This window comes from Meriones unguiculatus, chromosome 3, assembly GCF_030254825.1.
Source record: "Meriones unguiculatus strain TT.TT164.6M chromosome 3, Bangor_MerUng_6.1, whole genome shotgun sequence".
NCBI classification, from domain to species: Eukaryota; Metazoa; Chordata; class Mammalia; order Rodentia; family Muridae; genus Meriones; species Meriones unguiculatus.
In genome coordinates this window covers 19,277,250-19,287,402 of record NC_083351.1, presented here as the reverse complement: position 1 = coordinate 19,287,402, position 10,153 = coordinate 19,277,250, and the positions used below count along the sequence as shown (strand labels likewise).

The 10,153-nt window shown below is 46.6% G+C and overlaps 1 long non-coding RNA gene across 1 annotated transcript; it reads left to right on the top strand.

The window, feature by feature from the left end:
* Nucleotides 1–2,449: 2,449 nt before the first annotated feature.
* Nucleotides 2,450–8,126, top strand: LOC132652730 (uncharacterized). Its single transcript, XR_009590301.1, has 3 exons — nt 2,450–2,740; nt 5,268–5,599; nt 6,497–8,126. It is a non-coding gene; the product is annotated as an uncharacterized LOC132652730 (long non-coding RNA).
* The last annotated feature ends 2,027 nt before the right edge of the window (nt 8,127–10,153 follow it).

Sequence of the window (10,153 nt, the reverse complement as noted above, 5' to 3'; positions counted from 1 at the left end):
AGTGTACCCTGTTGCCAGTATTTGTTAAGATACGGGTACTGGAACTGGAGAGATCGCTCAGAGGTTAAGAGCACTGCCTATTTTTCCAAAGGTCCTCAGTTCAATTCCCAGCAACCACACGGTGGCTCATAACCATCTCTAATGGGATCTGGTGCCCCCTTCTGGCATGCAGGTGTACGTGCAGGCAGAATACTGTATACATAAAAAAATAAATCTTTGGGAAAAAATTATGGGTATTCATAAAATTAATGAGCTATTCGACTAGTCAGCACTTTCTTTCAGTGGAGGCGTGTCGGATGGCCTTACCTGGCTGTCAGGACTGTGTGGAAGGTTAGGCTAAGATGTGCTAAACACGTTTCTTGCCCTTTTTTTCTTTTTCAAAGATAGGATCGTTCCAGACTGATTTTGATATTGCTATGTAGCCCCTTAGGGTAACCTCAGACTTGCAATCCTCCTGCCTCAGATGCCTTATTAGAAGGCATGGACCACCACGCCTGCCTAAAAGGCATTTTGATGTTTAGTGAGTTTTACCTTGTTACACGTAGAAGCATTTGCGCTTCAAGGCTGGAATCTGGGCAGCAGTTAACTGATGTAATAAACTAGAGGCTGGGCAGGTCAGAACGGAGATGGACTGAGTCACCTCGTAGCCGCTGAGAAAGCAGACGAGCACAAGGACAGGGTCCATCCGCTGAAGCCCTGAGCATGAACATGACGGCTGGGAGGAAGTGGAAAAGGGCACACTTCACAAGAACCATGTTGAGTCTCCTGCCAGGCTGCACATCTGACATTCATTTTTCCTGTGTGTGTGTTTTTTTTTTAATAATTTGTTTATTTTTATTTCGTGTGCACTGGTGTTTTGTCTGCATGTTTGTCTGTGTGAGGGTGTTAAATCCCTTGGAACTTGAGTAACAGACAGTTGTGAGTTGCCATATGGGTGCTGGGAATTGAACCCCGGTCCTCTGGAAGAATAGTCGTTCTTACTGCTGAGTCATTTCCCTAGCCTGACACTCATTTTTCTTTTCTTTTCTTTTTTTAAGATTTATTTATTTATACATACGAGCACTTTATTTGCATGTGTGCATGCAGGACAGAAGAGGGCATCAGATCCCATTATAGGTGGTTGTGAGCCACCACGTGGGTGCTGGGAGTTGAACTCGGGACCACTGGAAGAGCAGACAGTGCTCTTAACTACTGAGCCATCTCTCCAGCCCGGACATGGAAAAATGAGAGAAAAAAGATTTGGCCAAGGACATAAAAGAAGAAGATGCGGAGTTCAATTCATAATGCCTAACTCAGTTTGTGCTCAGGGTGAGGAAACTCACCCACTATTTTGTTGCCAACAAAGTAACATTGTAAATTTTAGAATATTACTATTGTTTTTTTTCTTTTCCAATTTTTAATTTTTTTAATATTAGTTACAGAATATTACTACCGTTATTAGTGAGAGAGAGTGAGAGTGAGTGAGTGTGTGTGTGTGTGTGTGTGTGTGTGTGTCAGAGAGAGAGAGAGACAGAGAGAGACAGAGAGAGCAAGTGCACGGCTTTGGTTTGCGACTGTCTATATAGACCAGATTGTGCTGGGATTAAAGGCGTGTGCCACCACACCAAACAGTCAGACAGCTTTCAGGGGTCAATTCTCTCTTTCCACCACTGGTTCTGGGACTAAACTCAAGCTGTCAGGTTCGTGTGGGTTCGCCTTTACCCAGCAAGCCATCTTGCCCTCCCTATGGAGGTGATTATCTCATTCTTTTCACTCATTTAACCAAACAGTCCACCAAAATATTGTGTGCCAAGGAACAACTGGGCTCTAGAGATACCAGCATGAATGAAATAGACACTGTCTGAGTCTTCAGGAATTCACAGCCTAGAAAGCAGCGGAGGGGTGTGAGAAATGATGAAAGGGCCGCAGATGGAGCTCAGCTGTAGAGCTCCTGTTTAGCGCCCACAAAGCCTTGGGTTCCACCCTGAGCAGCCGAAAAAGAAAAAAATACAAGGTGATTGCTACAAGGGCGACTGTAACAGTGAACCCAGCATACCCTAGCCAGTGGGGAATACATTCTGTAAACAATTATGGTCAAGGGATGAGGGTGGAGGTAGAGGCAGGAGACTCTGAGTTCGAGCCAAGCCTGGTCTACTACAAATGAGTTCCAGCTAGGGCTGCAGAGTGAGACCTGTCTCAAAACAAAACAAAACAAAACAAAACAAAAAAAACTGAAAAAGTAGGAAGAAGTGAAGTGAAATGCAAGTGTCTATTCCTCCATCTTCAAGAAAAGGGAAACGGCAAGTGTCGTGTCGCAGAGAAGAACAGCGGAGGGAAGATGCTGGTCTCTCCACAATGGGATGTGAGAGTTGTCACACACTGTACTGCTGGGAGACATCGGCCAACCCTCACAGGCGGGGCAAGCGCCAGGGTGGAAGCCTGCACCGCCTCCTCCAAAGCTTCTCTTTGCTGCTGAGGCAGGTGCCCCTGAGTCTGCCCTTTCTTCCTCAAGGTCAGGTGAACGGAATGGGGTATTAAGGTGCCTGCGATGCAGGAAGTTGAAATCTGGCCTTACCAAGTCTGCAGGCATGCTTGATTCATGAGTGACTGTCACTTTTGGAATGGTGGCTATTTGGTGACAGAGCTTTTGAGCTAATGTCTAAGTGGATGTTCAATTTACTTAATGTGATTCAAGAGCTGCATACTGGGGACCTACTATGTGCCAACCATAATGCCAGGTGCTGCCAGAGTTACAAACACGGTAAGACAAGTTCCCAGGTATTGGCTAAAGAGACTTGTTAATTCCTGACTGACTGACTGATTGACTGTGTGTGTGTGTGTGTGTGTGTGCCTGTACACTTCCTGGAAACTGTAGCATACATTAGGCACTCTACTTCTGAGTCAAATGCCCAGCCTGGCATCTCTTTCAAATGCCATAAACCTAACAGTTAGGAACTTTGGGTAAGTGGTTGTAATACCTACCTTCATCTTTTCAGCATTAGCCATATGTCCAATGCTGCATGAAGCAACGCAGAGAAAATCCGAGCTAGTGTGTTAGCTTTCTCTGTCACCCTCAGAGGTGTGATGCTGAGACAAGAGCTGTGCTTGAACCAAAGGATCCCAGAGCAGCCTCAGCAACAGAGTAAGAAGAACCCATGGAGAGAGAGCGAGAGAGAGACGGTGAGGTGGCCTGGTGGGAAATGGCGATTGCATCAAAACCTCATGACCTGTGGGCCTTCCTCCTCCAGAACCCATGTAAAGCTAGAAAGAGAACTGATTCCACAAAGGTGTCATGTGATGGGTAAAATCTCTGCAGCTAAGGATGTGTCCTAATTGGCTCTGTGACAGATGGACCAGGAAGATCCGCATAGCGTTCAAACACGAATGTTTGCAGTGTGGTGTTCAAACATATGGATGTTTGCCTTTCCCCCTCCTTATCGCTCCCGGGTCTCAACACAAAACTTCGACAAAAGAGGCTAAGATTTATTGACTGTAGCTTTGTGCCACCCTCTCTCCACAATTCATTTAATGCCGTACATGCTGGCGTTCAGGGGAGTAAAATTCCTAGCTTAGCAACACTTCACTTGTGGGCATAAAGTCTGCTTAGGAAGGCACAATAATAGTGTCCATTAATTGAGTGCATACTATGTCCCAGGCATTGTGCAAGGCATTCCTCCTGTATTTTACTTGATATTCATGGCAACTTTGTGATATAATGACAATTAATCATTACAGAGAGGGACAGAGAGAGCAAGGTAGGTTAAGCAACTTCCAGGGTCACGTGGTTAGCAATCAGCATCTGTTTGGGTCCGACTTCTCTTACAGATATGAAACACCAAACCCATTTTTTTTTTTTTTTTGTCTCAGACACTCTTCAAAATGCATTATATGAAGCCAGGCCTTGTGGTACAGGTCTCTAATCCTGTTTATAACAAAGACTGAGGCAAGAGGATTGCAAGTTCAAGGCCTGCTCGGGCTATGGAGAAAGCTCAAGACAAGTTAGACAACCCAGTGAGACCCTGTCTCAAAATTAAAATAGGGGCTGGAGAGATGGCTCAGGAGTTAAAAGCACTTGCCTGAAGCCACCTTACTTTGGTCTATATAGGGCGTTCCAGGCCAGTCAAGTTTGCATAGACCCTGTCCCCAAAAAGAGAGAGTATTGGGGAGGGATTCTGCAGGAAGAGAACACAGCTGTATTTCTCATGCCTTTAGTTTTCTTACACACCAGCCTTTAAACCCACCAAAACATCAGTGAAGGATTATTTTCAAGCATAAAGAAAGCTGGTGGGCACGGGGACAGCAGATGCAGAAAAGTGCAGACAAGAAAGCCGGAGAATACGCTGGAATAGACTTGGCCAACTCAAGAATCCTGGGGCAGAAATGGGAGGAGCTAGGAAGCAGCCTGCCATGTCCACCGACTAATCTACTCCTGCTGTCCCTGGAGGTGGGGGGGTGAAGGGCAGGTGAAGGCAAATTCCCTTTCCCCACCGAGGCCTCTCTCAGCAGTTACCTGGCGGTTTATATCCTCTTGAAAGAGTAAACACTACCGGGAAGAAGCATCACCCAGTACAATTAGGGGCACCACACTAAAGGGGGGGCGGCAAATGGGTCTGTCACTCTGGAGAAAATGAAGCCTGACATGAAGCAGATTGTGACAATGCATAGAGGTTTCCCAACAGCTGGCTTCTCATGGTCAGTGACCTTTCTGGTCACTAGCTGCTGACAAATGACTCTCACTGCTGTGCACAGAGCTTTCAGTCAGCCTTAATTCCACCTTTTGATAAACAGAATACCAAAGATGATCAGATACAAGGTCTTCCTCTGTCAGAAGAAGCAGGGAGCCAACAACACAGCAAACATGGAAGAAGCTGAGACAAAGAGAAAACTTTAGATTCTTTTTATTATTCTAGGTTATATTATTGTATTATCCTTTTATTACTTTAGATTCCTTTTATTATTTATTATTTTGTTATTCCTATTATTAGTAGTATTATTATTATTAATGGTTTTTTGAGACAGGGTTTCTCTGTGTAACAGCCCTGGCTGTCCTGTAGACGAGGCTGTTCTGGATCTGCCTGCCTCTGCCTCCCGAGTGCTGGGACTAAAGATGTGTGCCATCACGACCTGGGCTGGCGCCATTTTATAATCTGTAATCCCAGTTCTTGGGAGACTGAGTCAAGAGAATCATATATTAATAGCTAACATGGGACTACAGAATGAACCCTGTCCCCCTTTGTCCATGTCCCTCCCCCATTCCTGTCCCTCCTTGCCTCCTTTCTTGCCCTCAGAGAGGCTGCAGAGGTGTACTGCCTGGTTTGAAGTCAACCCGAACTAGAGCCATCAGAGAGGAAGGAGACTCAGCTGAGGAAGTACCTCCATGAGATCCAGCTGTAAGGCATGTTCTCAATGAGTGATCAATGGCGAGGGGAGGGGGCAGCCCATTGTGGGTGGTGCCATTCCTAGGCTGGCGGTTCTGGGTTCTATTAAAAAAAAAAAATCAGGTTGAGCAAGCCGTGGAAAGAGCAAGCAGAAAGCAGCACCCCCCAACGGCCCCTGCATCAGCTCCCGCCTCCAGGTTCCTGCCCTGGTCCTGACTTCAGGAGGAACAGTCCTGTGAAGGGTAAGCCAAATCGACACTTTCGTCACCAACTTGCTTTTGGGCCACAGCAACAGAAACCCTAAGGAGGACAAGGTGTAACTCGGCGGTAGCTCACTTGCCTCTCTGGCACACGGGCCTGAGCTGGAGCCTCTGTGATGAGGGGAGGGAGGGAACCTGGGGGAGACATGGCCTCCTAAAACTAAAGTGTTAACAAACATGTTTTAAAAGTTGTGGGGGATTGGAGATGAGTTAGTGGGTAAGAGGGCTTGCTGCACCAGCATGAGGTCCCGAGAGTTCAGACCTCTAGCCTCCAGGTAACAAAGAGGAACACAACCCGGCCACACGTCAGTCACCGCAGCGCTGTGGGAAGTGGAGACAGGGGGATCCCAGGGACTGGCTGACCAGCTAACCTGGGGGAGTCAAGGGGAAGAATGGTGCTCAGGTTCAGTGAGAGACCCTGTCTTAGGGGAATAAGGTGGAGAATGCCAGGCCAGAACACCCTATGTCCTCCTTTGACGACTGAGGCCTGCACAGGTAGCCCACCTGCACTCGTATGTACATAACGCGCGCTTGAGCACCAGAGCGCTTGCTCACACACGCATGGTTTGGGGACTTAGGAAAGTCAACAGGAGCGGAGCGACATACAGGGAATTTTGGGGAATACAGAAAAAGACTGTTCTCGGGCAGCACTTGCACATAGAAAGGTTCTTACCCAGAGGAAAGAATTATTCAAGGGAGCTCTGTGTTCCAAACATAGAGGTCACTTGCCTGGGGACAGATGGGGTCAAGAGAAGGACACCGAGTGGACAAGGTGGAGACTGCCCTGGATTCTGACTATTGGGAGGTTAATGGAGGAGGATCATAGGAGACCAGGAGCTTAAAACCCCGGTTTGGTTTGTTTGTTTGTTTGTTTTAAAGGAAGCAAAGCATGGTGGCACACGCCTGTAATCCCAGCACAGAGGCACAGGCAGGCTGATCTCTGTGAGTTCAAGGCCAGCCCGGTCTACAACAGGAGTCCAGGACAGCCAAGGCTACACAGAGACAATGTCTCAAAAAATCAAAAGACAAACAAAGAAAAAGGAACAAAAGACCCTCTGCCACTCCAGACTGACTATCCCTATTCCAAAGAATCCAAAATACTCTGAAATCTGATTTAAAAAAAAAAAATGTTTATTTGTGGGAGGAAGGGCACACATTGAGCATGGAGGCCAAGCCGCATGAGTCAATTTCTTCTCTCACCATGTGGGTTCCAGGTTGAGATTTGGTAGTCATGTTTGGCAGCAGGTACCTTTGGCAGCTGAGCCATCTTGTGTACTGTTTGGGCCTTTTTCTTTCTTTCTTTTAACTCTTTATTTATCTTGTATGTGGGGGCGGACATGTATATGCTATAGAATGGGTGTGGAGATCAGAAGGCAACTCAAGAGAGAGTTGGTTCTGTCTTTCCACCTGGGGACCAAATTTAAGTTTAGTGGAAGCAACTTTACCCACTGAGCAACTTCACAAGCTAAATCTTTGTTGCTGTTCTTGTTTGTTTCCTTGGGGTTTTGTTGTTCTTTAGGGTTGTTGTTTTTTTTTAATTATAATTTTATTTAAAAATTTTTACCAGCACTCTGGGAGGCAGAGGCAGAAAGAACTCTGTAAGTTTGAAGCCAGCCTAGTCTACAGAGTGAGTCTAGGACAACCCAGGCTACACAGAGAAACCCTGTCTTGAAATGACAACCACGACGACGACGATAATGACGATAAAAAAGGGACTTAAAGTTTTCTCTTCTTTGTCCTTCTCTTCTTTGTTCCTTCACGTTTGCTTTGTTGGCTCTGTGGCAACGTTTGCTCTGATAGAGCAAACCCTTGTGGGCTTTCTGCTTATCGATAAAAGGTGGAATGAAGGCTGATTGAGCACGCTCCGTGCACAGCGGTGAGAGTCATTGACCGTGAAGTCATTTGTCCAGGAGCCAATGACCAGATAATTTATTTTACATACATGATTGTTTTACCTGCACGTATGTTTGGTGGACCATGTCCTTGCCTGGTGCCTGTACAGGTCAGAAGACAGCTGTCGGATCCCCTGGAATTGGAGTTGCAGGTGGTTATAAGCGTTCATGTGTCTGCTGGGAGTTGGACCTGGGTCATCTGGAAAAGCAGCCAGTGCCCCTAACTGTTAAGCCATCTCTCTGGCCCTGTTGTCTTGCTTCTGAGACAAGCTCTCAGCCTGGGCTGCCTATGAACTTGCACCGTCCTGCCTCAGTCTCCAGAGTTCAGGGATTATAGGCATGCATGACCACATCTGGCTAAATTCACTTCTTTAATCCTCCCACACACACTTTTTGAGACCCCAGGCAGGCCTTTGATTTGCTGCGTAGCCTAGGAAGGTGACCTTGAACTTCGGGTCTCCTGTTTCTACCTCTCAAGTGCTACAGGTGTGCATCAGCACACTCAGCTTATGGAGAGCTGCCAATTATTTGAATTCATATGTGTGGGTGAATGTACATGCAAATACATGTACTCAAAGGCCAGAGGTCCACTCAATCACTCTCTGGCACATCATGATTTTAATAAAGAGCTTTATAAATATACACTGATATTAAAATGAATGGGTTTGATTTTTTTTTCTCTTCCAGTAATCCAAAACATCACCCAAGGGAGCCACTTATTTTGATGTTTATCACCTAGCGTGCTTGTTTGTTTGTTCCTTAAATTAGTCCCATCATTTCATACCCATACCACCAAGGAAAAACACAGAAACAATTACAGTCGCCCTGACGAAAAGCCAGCGCAGTGACTCACATCCTGTCCGCCTCTCAAGTTCAGCCCTGGCTCTCCATCGAGGACCATCATGGCTCCGAACAACCTGTCGCTGCAGAAAGCATTGTAGCCTGACTCCTCTCTCATTTGAGAAGAGAGCCAAGTGCGTGGGCAGGCTAACCTTCTCCTTGGCATCCATGCACTGGCTACACCACACAGACTCCACAGCCAAGAAGAAAGTGGAAAATTCCATACATCCTTACTTCACTCTTTTTTGGTGGTAGAGGGGGTTCAAGACAGGGTTTCTCTGTGTAACCCTGGCTGTTCTGGAGCCCGCTCTATAGACCAGGCTGGCCTCAAACTCAGAGGTAGCCTGACTGCCACCGAGTGCTGCCGGGATCAAAGGTGTGTGCCACCACCATCTGGCTGTTTGTTTGTTTTTTAATTATACAAAAATTATACATCTATTGTGAAAAAATAAGTAAGTGACCTGCCTCCCTTGAATGCTGGGATTAAAGGTGTGCACCGCCACCATCCAGCGTAGGGTACGAATTATTATGTAGGGAAATCTTTGAGATAGTGCCCAGCCTACAGCAGACAATCCAAAAATATAACTTAGTAGTAATCATAAGTATAATAGTAGTATTATATGTAAAAGTTTGCTAGACAAAGTGGCACATGCTTTTAATCCCAACGCTTGCGAGGGAGAGGCAGGAGAATCTCTCTGAGTTTGCAGCTAGCCTGAGCGACAGATCCGGTTCCAGGCCGTATCTAGGCCAGCCAAAGCTGCAACGTGTGTGAGACAAGGTCTCACAGACCAAAGTGAAGCACTAGAAAAGGGGGCTGGGGAGACAGCTCAGTGGTTAAGACTGTGGCTCTACCAGAGGACTGAGTTTAGTTCCCAGTACCCACACTGGGTGACTCACAACCACCTATAACTCTAGCACCAGAGGATCCATCACCGGATTCCGGTCTCCAAGGGCACCTGAGACACACATACATAGTTACTAAATAAATAAATTTGAAAGTGAAATAATTTAAAAATAATCAGAGCACTAAAGGATGAATCTTTTTTTAATCTTTTTTTTTTCTTTTTTGAGTCTAGCCTTCATGCAGCTCAGGCTAACCTTCAACTCCCTGTGTAGCTAAGAGAACCCTTGGGTTCCTGACCCTCCTATCTCCATCACCTCTCAAGTGCTGGAGTTGTAGGCACGGGGAGAGCATCGAACCCAGGGCCTCCCATGAGCTACGCCAGTGTTCTAACGGAGCCAAATCCCCCGCCCAGCCGAGGAGTTTCTGTGTGTGGCCCGTGTGCACATTACCACAGCATGCATGAGGAGGTCAGAGGCCGACCTCTGGGAGTAGGTTCCCTCCTCCGTCTACCATGTGAGTCCCAAGGACTAAGCTCGGGTCAGCAGCTTCCACTGCCCGACGAGCCATCGTGCTGGGCCCTGTATCTCAACCAGCCACCATGCAGAGCCAACTGTTAAGTGATTATTTAGCATCTTGGGTAATATTTGCTATAGTCTGTAGGAAGAGGGTTCCCAGAGTACATGCTCAACCAGTGAGGGCCTGAGGTTCCATCTCCGGCGTCACAAAGGGGGTTGGGCTGGGTGGAGATAAAGTAGTTTGGCCTGCCGAAACAACACACTTAACAGAGGCAATCTGCTCCTGGATGTTTATGTCGTCTTTGGTGCTACATACCAGACACACATGCACGTGTGTGCCTATACATATATGAACAAAAAACAATACTGACATATTAGACAACCGTAGGGCAAGCAATATACTAGCAAAAATTGTTTGTTCGTTTTGGTTTTTTGAGACAGGGTT